This window comes from Anomalospiza imberbis, chromosome 13, assembly GCF_031753505.1.
Source record: "Anomalospiza imberbis isolate Cuckoo-Finch-1a 21T00152 chromosome 13, ASM3175350v1, whole genome shotgun sequence".
In the NCBI taxonomy this organism is placed as follows: domain Eukaryota; kingdom Metazoa; phylum Chordata; class Aves; order Passeriformes; family Viduidae; genus Anomalospiza; species Anomalospiza imberbis.
The window spans coordinates 5,854,648-5,873,176 of NC_089693.1; the positions used below are offsets into that span (position 1 = coordinate 5,854,648).

At 45.3% G+C, this 18,529-nt stretch overlaps 2 long non-coding RNA genes across 2 annotated transcripts in view; both read right to left on the reverse strand.

The window, feature by feature from the left end:
- The window catches only part of LOC137481773 (uncharacterized), a 53,011-nt gene extending 37,838 nt beyond the window's left edge, over positions 1 to 15,173 (reverse strand). The window contains exon 1 of the long non-coding RNA XR_011003678.1: positions 14,973 to 15,173. This is a non-coding gene — a long non-coding RNA (uncharacterized lncRNA). The remainder of the gene's footprint in view (positions 1 to 14,972) is intronic.
- On the reverse strand, positions 3,177 to 3,575 carry LOC137481775 (uncharacterized). The gene is made up of 2 exons (XR_011003680.1): positions 3,488 to 3,575; positions 3,177 to 3,362 (listed from the first exon to the last, which is right to left on the reverse strand). It is a non-coding gene; the product is annotated as an uncharacterized lncRNA (long non-coding RNA).
- Positions 15,174 to 18,529: the final 3,356 nt, after the last annotated feature.

The following is an 18,529-nucleotide window of genomic DNA, read 5'->3' on the forward strand; positions in this document are numbered from 1 at the left end:
GACATTCAGACTATAAACACCTCAAAGAGGAAGCAGAGGAGCAGAGGCAGTATCTTTCATATTGGCCCCCTGTGAAAAATTCAGTCAATTCTCAGTAGAACTTTTCATGACACTGTAAGAACATAGTGACTCCTCATTATAGAAGCAGCCTGTACTATCCAAAAGTTTCTCACATTGGTCCTCAGCCACTTGTTGAGCATCACAAAAGATGGGATCCAAAAGAAATCCTCAAATTCCTTTTTTCCCCGTTCACGGCTGAGTTTATTTCTGCTCATATGCTGTGGTCAGCATTTGCTCACTGAAGCTACAAAACCTTCTATCTGCAAAACCCACAGTTAGCAAAAGGTAAACTACAATAAATTAGTGTAGAATGGCAAGAACAATATTGACAAATCTTAGATGGTCAAAGTCTCAAAATGCTGAGAGCAGCAATAGAACTGAATTAGGTTTTTTAAGTAATCAGAAAACAAAGTGAGCATCAAAAGGCTTCCAACTACACCAGGATTTAAAAGTAGGCTAGGTCTTGCAACTTGTTATTCTTCAAGCTGAAGAGACTTCAATAAAACCACTATAGGCTTTTTAAGCTGTTTTGTCATGGACATCCCAGAACTGCCTCCTGTCATTCCTGTAAAAGTTTATTCAAGCATTTTTCTCTGTCTGGTTGATTTAAAATGTCTGATACTGGCTCAGTTCCCAGGCCACACGATTCAGAAGCTTACAGGGACATGGTGGACTCCAAAAAGCCATTCCATGACTTTGCACCAACAATCCCATGAAAAGTCTTCAATGTCAAGGGGTAGTGGCTAAAGAAAACTGTGAGAGCAGCAACTGAGCTAATCCTGGTAAAGTTTCTATGGCAGCTCTGTCCCTGCAAATTAATGTCTGAACATCAATTGCCTGATCTGGAGACATCAGCCAGAAATTGTGGCCAGAAGTCAGTGGGAAATATAAAATAATCCTTTCTGGCCTACCACTGTCTGTACCCCAGTGGATCCACCTATGACATTACCAACCTGGAGATACTGGTCAAAAAAAAAAAAATTTCCCCCCTCAATCCTGTCCCCCAAAAACTGAAATAAATGCCACCAAATTTTAGAACTGGGGACGATGTGTCAAATCCATCTCTGCAAAGCAAAATCCTGCTACCAGGAAGCAACATGTGGGGAAAATGAACCACAAAATGAGCCAAACCTGCCCACTCCCTCCACCAGAAGGAAGCAGCTACTGTTTCTATGATGAGTGGGAAAGACATCTACTTCAGCATGGCACTGGAAGGAGCCCACATTCCCTGGCAGTAAAGCCTTCCTCTCTCCTCAGCTGTAATAAAAAACCACCTCTCCCTCTCTCCTTACCAACCTCTCATTAAAGGTTCAAATGATCCCCAAGCAGAGATGTAATTAGGATCCAGCTCCTGGGAATTGCTATCAGTTTGCTCACACTGGCTGGGAAATGGCTGAACATTTCCATCCACCTGCAAGGCCAAGATAGAATTTCCAGTGGCTTTTGCCACTCTACTGCATGGTGGCTCCCAGAGCAGGGGAGAAATCCAGCCATCAAATCCTCAGCACAGCCCAGCTCCCACTGTTCTCCTGATAATGCAAACTGCCAGCCAGCAGTTTTAATTGGAAAAGCAGCTACAGTGGAGTAGAGATAAACCCATTGAGTCACTCTGCCCCATTTCCCCACAGAAATAAACTTGTGTAGAACCGCCTTTCACTTTCAAGTGACAAAAAAAAAGAAAAAAAGAAAAAGAAAAACCAGCAAGAACAAAAAAACAACCAACATTTCACCGTGTAAACAATCACAAGATTGCAAGGAAAACACTTCTTTTTTAAAGGCAAGTGGTGAATAGTAGCAGAATTCTTCAACCCTCCTCAGTCATCCAGATGGAACAAGCCTGGAGAGCAGGAAGCTTTTCTTTCCTTTAAAGACAGGCTCCGTGTGACCTCAGTCATGTCCTTTTGCCTTCTGGACCTCTCTCTCCACCCAATGATTCAGGAATGGTTGTTCAGACAAAGGTCCCAATGTGCTTTCAGAAATACCACATCAAATGCTCAAATCATTAAGGAAAAAAAAAGCTCCTGTGCTGTTTGTCAGAGATCTAACCAGTTCACACTGCAGTTCCCTTCTGGTCTGTTAATCTGTTTTTTCTTCCCATTAAAAAGGAAAAGGCATTCGCCCATGTGTCTAATGCAGCACTATTGTTGGGAACTGGGAGCCCTGATGTTCTCCAGCTGTGACATTTTGCTCTCATGGCATGGATTTCATTCTTAGTTTCGTTTATCTTTGAGTCCTTGTGTCAGCTTTATTCCTCATGTTACTCCACGAGCCTGTCCTGTTATTTATATTATCTTGTGATCAACTGCTGCTCTGGACCATGCTGATACACAAAGGTTTTTTTTGTTTTGTTTTGAAAGGGTGGGCTGACCTGTCCTGAAATCCACACAATGAGGAATATCCAGAAATAATTATGGCACTCGCCCTAGTTCAAAGTAAAATTCTGTAAAATGGCCAATACTGGGTTTATTACATTAGACAGAACCTTGGCCTTTCCATCAAACCTTAAGCTGAAGTGAGGAAAGTGTGTACCATTCTGTCACGGATCCACCTCCAAGACTGCAGAAAACTGACCTACAGAGGCTGCAGATCTTTTAAGGATAATTTTCTTGGTTATAAAAAGAGATAGAATGTGTCCCAGCATTACAAGGGGTGAAGAAATGAAACCACAAAGATGAAATAAAGGTGGTGACATGTTAGTTTGAGGATTGAGCCAGAGCTCAGGATGGGAAGGTCTCCTTGCTTACGGACCAGTGGAATTCCCATTACTGTGAACATTTTAAATCAAACTGCATGAGGCATTAAAGCAAGCAGGACTAGAAAAACCTCAGAGGGCAAAGAACTGACCCAGTTCATGCCTTTCCTTTGTAACATTCATAATTAGCTTTTCCCTTTGCCCTATTATCCTTCTTTTTATTATTTTGAACCATCACAGCTATATTCTTCTCACTCTTTCCTCTGAGCACAATTAAACTCTAAGAAAACCTTCACTTTAACAAGAAATTAACAACAAAAATCATAATTTTAAAAAATTCCACATTATCTACCTATGCTGTCCTCACTTGCTTTTCTCTGCTCCAGCAGGTAGAAAACCACTGAGCTCAAACTGACAGTCAAGATGTTTTCAGCTTTTCTGAATTACATCTTTAATTTCAGCTGCATCTGGGTTCAAAGAAACATCAGATCCCCATCTGTATTTTACATCTCAGCTTCAAACAAGAGCTCTGGGTTAGGGTGAGTAGATCCTTGCTCTGTCTTTTTTGCAGGTATTTCTCAGGGCATCAAAGTTTCATTTGAAGTGTTACCTCGGAGTCAAGAAATATATTGCTTATGGATCTCCAGGGAAAATGACACAAGTGAAAGTTATTAAGTGCACAGCCTCAATATTTGTCCAACCCTTCCCAAAGAGGCACGAGACAAGGCTGCTCACTTCCCAGACAATAAGTGGTCAATCATTTTAAAGCCTGGGGGGGGGCAAAAGCACCAAGTGTGCTCTTCAAGCAAAGCACTGACAGCACGGTGTGTTCATGGCAGCAGCACAACAGAGAGGGAATATTTACAGCCAGCATCAATTTATGCACTGGGCAGATCTGTCCCCATCTCCACAAAGCCAGGTTCTGAGGTTTATTGAACCTTAAAAAAGGTCAGAGCTAGAATTAGAAAACCTGGGGACCTTTATCAGCTACTGCATGTGCCTGAACTGCCAAACCCAACTTCTTCTCTGGCTGTAAGAGATGGGCAGAAATCCTGCATTGCATAATCCCAGTCAGGCAATAAACATGGTGTTTCAGTAGGATTTCTCAAGTCTAACAGCTTTAAACACACATCCCATCCCTCCCCACAGTCCCCCAAAATGTAAACCTGCTTGTAACTGGCTTGGTAGCAGCATGACCTTGCTCAGGAGAATGTTGCTAAGCCATGGCTAGAAAAGAAGTTGTTGGCATCACCATATATCAGTGGGCCCAGGTTCAGGAGCTGCACAAAGTCTGAAATTCCAGCTGATTTGGAGATTTTTTTTTTTTTTTTTTTTTTTTAATGTGCAGGAGGCAACAGGCACGTGGATGACAAACCTAACACTAAAAGCACAGCTTGGAAAGCAGGAGAGTGGAAAGCTGGTTGGAAATTTTAGCCATTTGGGCATTTATCACACCCCTAGTTGGTAGCTGGCAGGTTGTCAGCAAAATACAGAAGCACAGAGTGGATTATTTTCAACCAGCTTATTTTTGCAGTCAGGAGAGGACAAGCTTGACAATTAACAGCAATCATGCTCAGAACAGATACCAGCAAATTAACTCTACTTTTCCTCCTTGCCATGCATTGCATCCTAAGGTCTGTGAACACAAGCAGAGAATAAAGTGGATGCTGAAGGGAAAAACACAAGGTCTCATTTTCAAAGCAGTCAGGAGATCTGTAGGGAAGGGAGGATTAAATATTTCAAGCTAACTACAGCAGGGAAATGGCATGAGCCATAGCAAAGCTGCTGCTAACAGGGAATTTATTTAGAAATTATGAGATCTGGGAAGTCTGTTTTTTTTCCTGGTGGATTTTTGGGTTCTCAGCCTTTCATTTTATGTTTAAATGCCTATTTTTTTTCTCCTTTTCAGTGTTCCTTCATAGCCAGGTTCTGTCAGAGTTATTCTAGCTGATTTGTAGCTAAGTGTTTAGAATTTCCTTGAAAAATTCTTCATTTAATTAATGGAGTGCAGGGAGCCATTACAGGGAACAAGGGCAGAGGAGGTAGAATTTGTTCCTCACCATCAGGGCTCACAGAAGAAAATCTTGAGCTTTAAAGGAAGACACAACCACAACTGTGCACTATAACAAATACAGACTTTGATCCACTGAGCTCAAAGAACGATCAGCTCCTGCTTTTCAGTTCAACAGCCCAACTCTCCAGCTCTCATGGGACAGCTCTCCCTGTCCCAAATGCCCCAACGCCCAACAGAGCCCCAGATATTTGAGGGCTTCAGGCAGACAGTGGGAGAAAAAACTGCAGCACTAACAGTGCCCACTCCTGGCAGACATAGCTGGGAGGCAAGTCTTCAAAAAATAAAAAATCAAAGGGATTGTAATCCAGAAAAAACTTTCAATGTAAATCACTTAAAAAAAAAAAAAAAAAAAAACCATAAAACACCAAACCCACAATGTTCTTTAACTTGATTTCTTGATTTTAAGTGACAGGCTCCAAACCTCTGGCCACTTCCCCAGCAAGGACTTCATACCCCAAGTGAAATCCCTCTACAAACTTAGGCAAACTGCTATTCCTTGTCACCATCAATATCCATTCCCAGCACACAGCTCTTTCCAGTAGTGTCATTGCAGGAAAAAAAAAAAATGCACTATGAATCTCGTTGTGACCTTTAGTGTAAACTTGCCCCGGCAAGAAGAACTCCCAAATTCCCTCTGCCAAGGCACACAGCTCGGCCGAAGCAGGATCTGGCTGGAGACACTGCCCTTTAGGCTTCCATCACTTATCAGCAGAGGAGGCTGTCAGGCTTCTCCCTGACATCCACCGGCTCAGGAAAGGGAAGTGGTGGCAGTTTACACCAGGAAAATAATAGCATATGGCTGGGTATTTTGGCAGGAGGGAGAAAAAAAAAAAATCTACGCAGTAAAATTATCCTAATGAAAAATTGGAAATACTTGCTGAGCAGAGCTTTTCTGGTGGCAGACCAGAGAGATGATTATTCTGACCCAGGGGAAGCATACCCTTGAGAGCAGTTTGGGTGGGGGGAACTGGAAAAGCATAAGGAGAGAATGTCTAAACCTATGTTTAATGCATTAAGAGATTTCAACCCATTAACACCTCATATCCCCATTTCACTCATGTTCTGCATCTCCCAAAGTGCCCAAAGCACCTGAATTCCACCACGAACTAAGGAAGAGAGGGAGGAATACTGCCTTTGGAGGTAAAAATGTCTTTCCCTTCCTTGATCCTTTTTACATCTGTATATAAATAAAAAGGCTACTTTTCATATTTGCTAAGGGAGTGAAGGCAGGAACCCTTCCCACGGCAAACAATATCACCTGGAGCACCTCACAAAAGCTGCATCAAACTGGGGAGGGATTTATGCCTTTCCTCTCTCGATTTACACTTCACAATACTCTACAACACAAACCCAGAACTCCTTGGCATATACTTCCTACTCGAAAGGTTAAATAATTTCTTTTATGAAGATGTTTGGGGCGTGAAGAAAATAAATGGGCGCAACAAAAATAAACCAGCTCTTGCTTTGCTGGCTAATGTGTGTTACCTTGTCTATTGCCTCATTCAAGCTCCATCCCCACAAAAACTTCGGAGAGCAGAGAGGCAAAATTAAAATAAAAATGACAGTGGAGAGAGCGGAAGGGGAGAGGAAAGGAAGGAAAGATGAGTTTTCAGATGAGTTCTGAAAACAGATGGGGAATGACTGAGGCACAGAGATTCATTGTTCTTGCAGAAATAGCTCTGAACAGATTATTAAAAGCAGCCCATCTTCTACTGTCACACTGCCCTTCCTAGAAAATCCAGCAGCTTTCTTCCCCATTCCCAGCTCACAGCTTTCTGCAATCAGTTCCACAAGTAACCACATCCTTTCCCTTGAGATCGTCTCTTCCCTTTTGTCCCTGCCTTTTTCTGGCCACAGCTGGGAGGGTGAACTCAACCTGTGCTATGCCACCCCTTTTCAGCCTGACAGACCCCAGGGCTTGCCCACACTATCCCAGGACACAAATTGGCAACCTAACAAGGTTAGCACATAGAGAAGCTTTTCCCTGTGCTCAGATGCACTGTTGGAGTATAAGAACATGTGCAGCAACTTGGAATTCTCTGCATAATTGATCACAATAGATTTGACTCCTAAACCATATGAACGCCAGCTCAAAACTGCCTGACAAAGCATGGCAGCCTCTGGTTTGATTGATGAGTTTTTCCCCAGCTGCATGAAGGTCAAGACACACAATTTTGCTTGCCCATGTTGTCCATCTTTGCCGAAAGCAAACCCAGTTTCTCCTGAACTGGAAGGAGAGCTTTGATGGCTTGCAGAAAAAAAACCCAAACAAGAGAATCAGAGCTCCTTGGTCAGATTTGAGGGAGCTTTAGAGATAAGACTTGGAAAATGCAGTCACCAGGATGACTCTGTGGACACTTCACAGAAAGATCCACCTTGCTTGGATTCATCTCTAAGATCCAGGCTTTGCTCAGACTCTTGATCAGGTGCTCCACAAACCTGACTCTGCTGACCAGGATCTGGACACTCCTAAATAAATTATGGTCTGAGCAATGAATTTGTTCTTGTTATGCCTTCAAACGTTGTGAGAGGGGAACACAAGCAGTGTTTACAAGTTGCTGAATTTATCCCTCCCTGTGCTGTGTTTAGCCACTGGAGCTCCTCTATAAATTACACTCAGCAGAACAAGAGCAGGTATAAGCATGACAATTTATTAATAGGGGATTTTAAAATGACTTTCACTTGTTATATGTCTAAAGCCCAGACTTATTTCACCTTTTCTGAGGGAGGGTTATCTTCCTGGAAAGATTTAAAGCCTTTCAGATAAGATTTTATTTTAACACAAAGGAGCAGAGCAAAGGAGACCTTCCCCCCTCTCCTCCCCAGTCACACCAATTATGATATATGGCAAGTGGTAAAAAGTCATTTCTAAGAGCATCAAGTATGTTTTTGCTCAGGTTCTCACTTCAGAGCTGCATTGCCTGGAGTTCATTTGCCAGGTTCCACCTCAAGCAGCAGATTGCCACCTTACCTGGGCATTTCACATGCCTTGCATGGTCACTTATGCCAAAAGCAATGTCCTTTTTAGATGCTCCAGAATACACGTGAGAGGCAACTGGCAAGCCTCAACAGCTTCAGGGCATCTTTGCTTGCCACATCTAAACATTGCCTTAGGCATTTACTCAATATCATTTCACAACTATTTCAGGAATGCTCTGTGAGTTTGAGATTTAAAGCTCTCTGAGGAATTTTATCTTTGCAATTGGACAGCAAGTTCCACCAGAAGCTCTAAGGCTCAAGTTTGGCACCATGAATGGTGCCCTAAAACTGTCCTGGCACACAGCTGAATACTACTAACTCAGAGAAACAAAGGCACAGGATATGAAAGACCAACTTGAGACATTGCTCCCTAAAAATAAAGCACTTAAATCCTGCCAAGGCACTTGGGGATGACAAGAGTGGACCACAGGATCACACAGGAATTGCCTCAGAGGCAGAAATACCACCCATATTTCTAGTATCTGTCCAAGGCACTGACCTCTCCCATCCCTGTGATAGGAGGGATAAAGAGTCACTGACACGTCCAGACCAACCCCTCGTTCATCCAAGCCTAGGCTTGGACTCTTTCAGGAGACATCTCTGGAGAGAACACATTGAAAAACAAATTTCAGCACTAGAACATTAATTAACTTCATTTTTCCTGGAGCATGGTTACTCCAGGCCAGAACCCACCAGGACACCCAAGCTGTGGAGGGAGCTGAGCACCAACTATCCCTGTGATGAGCCTCAGACGTGGTGGCACAGGAGAACAAGCTGTGATGGATGATCCCTCTGGCTTGAAAACCCAGCTTATCAGTGCCATGGGTTGTTGTCAGAGAGAAGAAAGTCTCTGCAAAGGGAAGAGAAGTCATTTGATATGGAAGTGGGAGGAGAGATGCAGAGGGCAGCTCCTCAGGCCAGTGCCAGTTGTGAGAAGGAAGCCACAAGCAAAAGATCAACAGCTCGTGGCCACCTCCCTGTCCTGTGGAATCCAGGGGCTGTTCCAGCAAAGCTGCAGAGTGTAACAACATTTCATTATCATACATAGAAACCCTCTGAGACTTTTCATTCAGACCAACCTTTACTTCTAACAGGCAGAAAGAAGAATATATCCATTCACAATGGCAAGTATTTGCCATGCATGGCTGTAGAAAGTCACCCCAACTGTTAGATAAAGGCCCAGAGGAAATAAAAATACTACTGATGAGCAGCTATTAATTCTTCACTGTTTCTCAGCAATCTCTGCTTATGTTCCCATTTTTCTGGGAAAATCATACAGGGATTTAACCAGAACAACAAAATCATTTGCCCTCTCTGGGGCTATTCAGATGCCAACTTGATGCTCTGGAGGGGCTGAGACAATTCACACAGCAGTGACTGATGAGAGGAAGAGAAGAAGAGGCTGGAGGGTGGAGTAAGACCAAGAAATGCCTTTTAGCTAAAAGTCATCTGCAAACCTTCATTAATCGTATTTGAAAGTAGCATCTCTCCCCCATAAAACTAGAAAAAACACTGAAAATGTTGCTTTAAAATGCATCAGGTTTCATTATATCCCTTAAAACTTCAGCACAAATAACTGAAAATAGGATTTAGGCCTCTTGCTACAAAGATGGAAGAAGAAAAAAGATAAACTAAGACCAAATACATCAGGAAAGAGAAGATTCAGATTAAGTTTAATTGAGTGCTACCCACTTGAGAGATCCTTTCACCCAAAATCTGTTTGAACCAATATATTTTTACAACCAGTAGCTTGATAAATTTACCTGAGGGATTGAAGTTTTCAGGTTAAGTGCAGCCCTTAAGAAAGAAATTTTCTTCTTGAGAAATTAGCTCCTCCAGAAGTTATTAAATCCTTCATTGTGTTTCTAAAGTCATACTGCAAATATCAGTAATGGATTAAATACCATCTCGTGAACAGTCATAAAAATAGCTGGGAAAAGCACCTTAAAATTGTGTGTGCCTGCCAGAAATCCTGTTATCTGGCCCCACTCAGCTGAGATCATCACTTGCCTCAGGAGTTACTCTGAGGTTTTACACAAGCACAGTGTGTTTGAGTAAGGATGCAAGGCAGTGTTCTTCCTGCCTTTTTTTTATTATTATTATTGACCTCAATAAACCTGGATAACAAAGGTCACATAGATGAACCAAGTCACACAGAGATCACCAAAAATCCTACAAAGTTCCAGCAAGTTGCTTGGGGTGGGTTTTTTGTGGCCCTCTTACCCCTGTAAGATTGCTTTTCCTTCAGGATTCTCATTTTTCTCATCCTCACATACCACCAGCCTCAGTCCTGACCACTTTCACAGAGCGCTGACTCTCCACTCTCAGGTGCACACTTCCACTCTCTGTCAGAGCCAGACAACAGTGATTTTTCTGCCATGAGCACAAAGGATTTTGAAGAAGTTCTACAAAATCATGGACTAAGCCAGAACTAGAAATAACACTTCTAAGGAGCTGTTGTGGTCCAACAGAGTCCTTGGCACACTCTCAGCAGAACCAGCAATGGCCACTTCATTTGCTGTCTGAGGACCCTTCACAACTGACATGCCATTGGGTGAAGTTTCTGCAACTTCATTTTCATTCAAAGATTCAGATTTGTAGAATGCTTTTTCCTCCAGAAGCCTCCATAAGTTCCTGAAGTTCATAGACAATGGTGCAAGGTAGTCACATCTTATCTATTATTGGAGAATGGGCTGTCTTCCAACAGCATAAACCACATTAAGGGTGGCCAAACAAGCAACCAGGAGGAAAAAGAAGTGTTCAGTGAAGAAATCTTCAGCTTTGCTGTGGGCAAAACCTTTGACACAGCTTGTTATAGACACCAATGCTCCAGGGAGCTTATTTTATGCCACTAACCACTTCAACATGCATGGACAACACATGCTGAGCAAAATATCCACGTGGCACCCCCTGTACCTGAATGGAGGGGGCTTTGCAGTGCCTGCTCCAGGAAGGGGAGCTGGCTGCTGGGCAGAACCATTGCTGGGCAGGGCCATTGCTGACCTCTCATGGTCGAAGCCAGGTTTACATGGCCAGGGACAGTCCCCAGGACACAGTGGGAGGGTCCCCACCCCTGTGCCTATCACTCCTGCAGTTCAGTCAGGTGCTGAGCTGTTTGTCTCAGCTCCCCCAAGCATCAGCAACAAGTTCAGGGTGGAAAAACCAACCTGAGGAGTAAAGCTTTGCTTTAATCCCAGTGGCTCACCTTTGCAGAGACCCTTTTGAACAAAGTCCTGGGCCAGAGGGGTAGGACAAGGTTGAAACTCAGTAGCAAGACCATCCTTGAAAATGGAATTGAAAGTCTCACCTTTCACTCAGCCCTCATCTGCTCACAGTATGTTCACAACATTCCAGTGCCCAGGTGGAGCACAGGGGGCCTTGAGGGCTCATCCTTCTTCCTGCTGAGCTACAACTACGGAAACTTCCTGTCCCAGCAACCACAGTAGGCTCAGGAGCTCCAGTTCAGACACAAACACTCAAACTGGGATCCACCATGGCTGATAATTAGACATGGCCATAATCAGTGATCCCTCACTGCTCAGCAACCACCCCAGAAATCCTTAAACAGGAAACACTTTGCAGGAGGTAGGTGCTGGAGAGGGGGTGAGACATTTCAGACCCTCCACACCCTGTTCCTCCCCCCTCCCCAAAAACCATGGGAGCTAAAATAACATTTCTTTCAGCAAGTGTCAGAAGAAGGAACTTCCATGACTCATCAGCTGTTGTTTTAGCCTGCAAGGGACTATAAATTACACTAATTAGAACATGGTATTTTTCTTGCAGTTATACAAAACACTGTCTTCCTGCGACATCTAAGCACAGAGCCATCAAGCAGGAGCGTGCTCAGTACATGTTTTAACTGGAATCCACAATTCACTTGCATGAAAATCCTCCTAGCAGCAAATTGTGGGGGAGCTGGCAGAGCGCATCAAGAAAGCTGTGCTGAATTATGAGAGGAGGGAGAGTAAATTAGCAGCCAATCAAACCTGTCCAACCAGAAAGAGTCATTCCTTACTGTCAGGGACTACAGCACCAGTATCACTTTCACTCTGAGCAGAAAAAAGGTAATTTATGTGGTCTCCAGTTGCTCACACCATCAGCCCATGCAGATGATAAGTTTAGCACTTGTGACTGTGTTTTTTGGGAGCAGCTTATTTGCATTTAGCCACGTAACACACATCCACAATCTTGGACAAGCCAAACAGAAAAGCCTGGCTATAAGCTGTCACTTCAGTTTTCAAGCCTGAATTAGCCCAGCAAAGCAAAAGCTAAGATTTATTCAGAGCCCAACATCTTAAATCTGGCAATTACAACAGGCTCCTGCAGAGCCATTGCCCTGATTCATCTTCCAGCAGAATTCCTTCAGGGACAGATACAAAAAGGGGTTTTCTGCCCTGTTCCTGGAGCATGGCAGTGCTTTATGGAGCCCTAATCTATACATCCCCAAGGTGGGCACAGGCAGGAACAATGCCCATGGGATAACAGCACTGATGAGGAGGAGCTGCCCTAAAGCAAAACTGCTCCTTGCAGTGCTCTGTTCCTCACAACAACAGAATTTGAGAGCTTTGGCTGATTTTGCCTCCTCAAGAAGAGAATTGCCTGACCTATGAAGGCTGATGGAATTTAGTTGCACACTGATGTCACAGCTCAGCTCAGGGCTATGGGGAAGGCTGGAGATGGATCTGAGGCAGAGAGAGAAACCTCTACCCATGGCCAACAAGTTACCAACTAGATCTAGTCACACTTAGTCACACTTTTTCCTCAGAAATCTGCTTTTCCTTCTGGAAAGACAATGATCTTCCTCAAAACAGGACTCCCTGGTGTTTCACAGCTTTTTAAAGAGTTTATTAAGTTCAACACTAGTTATTTTACTGATTTTTCATCAAAAGCTCATGTGTGACTGTCTAAAACCAATATAATGTCCTCATTTCTTATTGCCACCAGGCTTTGGAACAGTTTGAAAAGTCATGGAAAAAATAAACCTTTTTTTTAAATTAAAGAATACCATCTTGGTTGCAAAGCAAACACAACCCAGAGCCTGAGGCAGAACTGTGCCTCCCTCCTGAAACTCCAGACAAACTCTCCAGCAACATCGTCCATTTGGAGCCTGCAGCCCATGGGCTGGAGGGGAACAGGGAGGGGCAGAACCCTCAGATTAATGCTGTGCTAAGAAATAAAAGCCTTTGGCACTGGGAAAACCCAAAGGAGCCTTTCCCCAGCTGTCTGGAGCAGGGGCCCGCAGCGGTCCCTGGTTCTGCTCCCTGCAAGCCACCAGCGCGGCAGCCAAAAGCAGCTGGAGAGCGAGTGCTGCGGGAGGCTGTGACAACAGCCCCCTTCCCTCCCAGCAGGGTGGGGGGCAGAGATGGACCCAGCTGCTGCAGATGCCTCCCCCGAGGCCAGCCCCACAAGTATTGGCTCGCTGCCGGGGGATGTGCGAGCTCCTCACCCACACCTGGAGAACAAAGGTCATGCGTTGCTCCAGATGCGCCAAGTTACACAGGGATCACCAAAAATCCTACAAAGTTCCAGCAAGTTGCTTGGGGTGGGTTTTTTTGTGGCCCTCTTACCCCTGTAAGATTGCTTTTCCTTCAGGATTCTCATTTTTCTCATCCTCACATACCACCAGCCTCAGTCCTGACCACTTTCACAGAGCGCTCACTCTCCACTCTCAGGTACACACTTCCACTCTCTGTCAGAGCCAGACAACAGTGATTTTTCTGCCATGAGCACAAAGGATTTTGAAGAAATTCTCCAAAATCATGGACTAAACCAGAACTAGAAATAACACTTCTGATGAACCTCTGCAGGCAGCAGGCGAGCCAAGGAGGCCCTTCTGCCGCAGCAGCCCAGCGGGATCTGGAGGACAGCTGGCCACCTGGATTTCCAGACAATGACTCATGCACGCATCCTGGGACAGCAGAAGGGATATTACCCAAGGTCCCACTTGCTCTTGTTGTGCAAGGTTTATTTGGCACCTGAGCCTCATTGAGCCTGGTTTGGGTATTAGAGTAACCCCCCAAAATCAGCTTTTGTGGCAAGGCAGAGATGCACCAGCACAGGGGGCTGCAGAACATGCAGCTCCACAGCCTGGGGCGTTACCAAGGGAGCAACACTCTGAGTTAGAAAATTAATTCCTTAAACAGAGGAAAGAGTTTGTTTCTCCAGATTGCCACGAACCAGAGCCCGGATGTAACACAGGCAAATCCTCAAGGCAAAAGAAGTCACAACACCCTGGCATGCGTCAGCACCGAGCAGGTTCTTGCCCTTCACACTTCACTGACACAGCACTGTTGTCCATGAGCTATCAAAGTCTGAAGAGCCCTAATCTACACTAACGCTTCCCAGCCAGAGGATTATGAAAGACAAATAGGACACTGCTAGGTGCTGGAAATATCATTCCTTCAAGTACAGAAAATGCTGCTATTCCACAGCTGGCCAAGATACACATCATCTTTTTGAAGCATGTACAAACATAAATGGACCCAGCATTTTCTGTGTTTTTTCAACTCTTAACAGTAAAGAGAGTCAAAAAAAAAAAAAAAAAAGGAAAAATCTTTGGTTAGTGTTAAGGTATCATCACCTCAAAGAAACAGAGAAATGTGGTCAGGACAGAGCAGCTGGAGGCAAAACCAGATAAAGCCACCACAAACCCATGGAATAATTGTCCCGTCCACAGACCTGCTGCTCCTCAGAGACTCAGAGATTTTCAACAATTTCCAGCAGTGCCTCTCTGTTTATCCTAAATGGTTTATCCTAAAAAGGATAGAGCCCATAGACCCCTTGCTGCCCCCCCAGCCCCACCCTGCTCTGGCAGGAGAGCACAGGTCCCCTCTGTGTGTCTCCCCCAGTAAAACAGACAGCATATGGCATCCCACGATCAGCCTTATGATCTCATCTTGTCTGACTGCTATTTTTACAGCTTGTTATTAATAAGCATAAAGAAAGAATGTGAGGTGCTGTCATGTTGGATATTCACACACTTCCAGCCCATATGGTGCTTTATCAGGATTATGGATTGCCAGGCAGAGGAGCTTGCAGAGGGGAGCCACACACGCCTGCACTCGAGCTCTGCTGCTCACTCCCAGCTATGGGCAGGACAACAGAGCAACAGTGCTGTCCCCAAGTGAAAAGAAGAGACCTATGAGCAAAAGTATGGCACAATCCTACCTTGGTGAAGCCATGGAGGATGAGCCACAATTTGCAGGTCCCCCAGTCAGCAGACAAACCAACCCTCCCTAGGCCTGGATGGGTATATATGTGCTCACTGAGAAGGGACATCAGCTCAACACCTGAGCTCTGGGGCTTTAATTATTCCAATCACCCTTCCCAACAGACAGCAGAGAGGAGCCACCTGTGGATAGGTTCACCTGTGACCTGCTCTCGTTCTCCCCACACCTACCCAAACCCCCACTGTCTTCAGTTGCTCTCCACCAGTAGATCCCAAAATGTGGCTCAGGTGACAAATAGTGCCAACTTCAGGCTTCACAGCATGACTGGAGGAGAAATCTGCTCATGGGACTCAAGAGGTCTGGCCCATTGTTCCACAGGGATGAACAGACTCATGCTTTAAAGGATGTGAAAACATCAGGGACCAGCAGCACTGATGCTCAGCAGTGGCTGCATCCACACCAATATCCAGGTTGTTGCCTAGAAACATGGAGTCATAGAAGAGTTTTGGTTGGAAGTGACCTTAAAGATGCTCTCATTTAAACCCCTCTGCCATGGGCAGGGACACTTTCCACTAGAGCATCAAGGTCACTCTGTTAGATGATCTCAAAATCCACATTTCATCCATCAGGTTCTTCTGGCTTGGATGGACACTGAAGTCCCTGGGGGCACTGAAGCCCTGCCTAGGCTGGTTTTCCCGTCATCCCTCTTCCTGCAGCCCCAAGAGGGACTGCAACAAGTTCCCTTTGACCAGGGAACAAAACCAGTCTCCTTGCTGACCTCCTGACCCACAGACACTGCAGGGAAAACCCTGCTGGCATCATTTTCTCAAGTGTTTTGACCTGCAGATATGAAGAACAGAATCTCTTTGAAGTCAGCTCTATCCAGAGAAGAATGAAGGGGGAATAACACCCTTCAACACATGTGAGGCAGCAGCCTCCAGGAGCCTGACAGGAGTGCAGGGTGCACACAGACCACTGAGGCATTGGGATGGTTTCCACCCAGATAATCAAACTCCTCCAGCCACTCAAGCCAACCTGTGGCTGCAGAAATGCCTTTGTACAACCCTGACAGAAATATGGATCTGGGAAGAGAATTGTGAGGGAGGCAGAACACCACTCACAGATGACAACTGGAAATAAGTGTCCTAGAGATGGGAAAGCATCCCTCTGACCTATTTGCAGAAGGATGGGGAGAGGAAAAGTGCAGAAACAAGTCAGGGAAGGCAAAGCATAAGAAAAAGGCAATAAGGGGAAGAACAGGAAGAAAGGTTTAAGGTCATACATAGAGAGAAACGAGGCTGGCTGAGAAAGGCAGTGGGAATGGGCTGTTTCAAGCAGCCCAGAAATATTGTCCAGCTGTGCACAGCCCCGGGGCCAGAGGCCAAGGCTTGGAGCCTGGCTGTGGGAGGAGGGGGAGATGTGGCTGGGGTGGGAGAGGAGGGGCAGAGAGGCTGCCAGCACCTACCAGAGCTTTACAGGCCTCATAAAACAGAGCAGGCTCCAGCTGTTCCCTGTGCTCAGCCTGACACACAGATGCCATGGGTTGGTCCTGCACAGCCAAGTGCTGGGGAACCAGGGAGATGGGTGAATCCCCTGCTCCTGGAAAGCCAAGGTGCAGCACAGCCATCAAGAGAATGTATGTGTGTGTGTGTCTGTGTGTGTTTAAAGCCCCTCAGTGTTCCCTGGTGGACAGCAAACAGAGCAGTCCCTCCTTCCCCCTGCCCTGGAAGGGTGGTGGAGCTTGGAATGACCTCCTGTCTTTAACTCCTCTCTCTGCCCTTCCCACTGGGCCACGTGTGCTGCTGATTTATTTCACACACCAAGGATCTCGCTGTAGCAATGCCTGAAACCCCAGCAACTTTCTGCTGCAGGCAAGATGCTCTGCAAGGTGCCCTGATGGCAGGGCAGGTTTGAGAGGGGGCCTGCAATGGTTTGATTTGGGTTCTACTTTTAAAAAGTGGTGGTTTTTTGGTTTTTTTTTTTTTTTTTTTTCTAAACGGGCCCAGGATTTCCACTTTTTTAGTTTGACTAATCCTCTTCAATTAATCTTGACTTCCCGAGGAGCAGAGGGATGAGTTTTGGGTGGATGAGCAGGTGCGGAGGAGGCAGTGCAGAGAGGAATAGGAATTACAGAATCATTCAGGTTGGAAAAGACCTCTAAGATCACCTGATTTAGCCACTAACCCACCAGTTAAGTGGTGGGTTAGTGGCTAAATGCACAGCCAAGCCAAGCACAAAACCATGTCCCCAGGTACCACATCTACATGTCTTTTAAATCCCTGCAGGGATGGTGACTCCACTCCTTCCCTGGGCACCCTGACAGCCCTTTCTGTGAATAACTTTTTCCTAATTTCCAATCTAAACCTCCTCTGTTACCATCTGATGAAGGAAGGCTTGCAAAAAGTGGGTCCACAGTATAACCCTATTCCAGCTACCCATCCCTGAAGGAATGAGCACCCTCAGAGGATTTCCACCTCCCTTCCATCTCCTCGCTGTGCACCGGGGCTGTCCCAGCCAGCAGAGAGGGGCTCCCCGCCTGCAGCTGCTGCCTCCCACGGGGCCCTCTCCTCCTCTCTCCCAGCTGGAAATCACACTGGGGAGGGAGCTTGGGTTTGGAAACAGAAAGGAGCTCCTTAACGCGCCATTGTTCAGTGGGTAATTGCTTCCTTTCTTTCCCTCTCTCCTGGTAAAGCCAGGGGCAATTCCTTCTAGCTGGAGGCAGCCCCCTCCAGGCTTCTGCTTAAGTCCTTAAGAGAGACATTCCAAAGAAATAATTGCTGCCTTTCTACTTCACAGTCTCAGCGAGTATCTTTCGACCTCATTTCAACACTTAGTAGGTTTTATTCAGGTGATGAAGGGATTGTCTTTCTTTGTTTTAGCTCCTGCAGTCTTTTCTCTTTTATCCCTTTCTGATTCTTTTCCCTCTTTCAGTCCCCAAAACTTTTCAGTGCACGGAAGTTTTAAGCTCAATTCAGAACTATTCTTAGGATTCAATGTTCTGCAAATTTGAAATAATTTCCAGCAGTAATGTTTAACACTGTAAAATAAGGTGCTTTGAATCAAATTAAAGACTTCTATGTAAGAAATATTAGCTTATCCCCCAATATATCCTCAGCTAATACAGGCTAAAATTTAAATCCTTGCCCTCAAAGGACAGAATCGTCCATCAGATTCTCTATTACAGCCTATAAACATCTCAGGAAGTGAACAGGACTCATCAGCTCAACACATCCAGCAAAATGTAGGGAAACCTCCGAGAAAAAATTAATTTAATAAAGCAATTATGGTTTCAGTGGATGATCTCACTGTAGCAGCACTGACAGAGGCTTCTTTCTCATGCATGGAAGAACTGCGCCCTTGTATTCAAGGAGGATTCAGAAGTGAGGATCAAGGAATAGGTAGCCCTAATCTCCTCGGGAGCAGAGGCAGGAGGTGATGAGCTGTGAGGTGGGACTGGAGCCCATGCACAGAGTCAGCCACGGGGGAGCTGAAGCCTCCTGCACTTCCAAGGAAACCCTTGCATTAGCTCTCTACATCTTTAGTCTCCTGAACAAA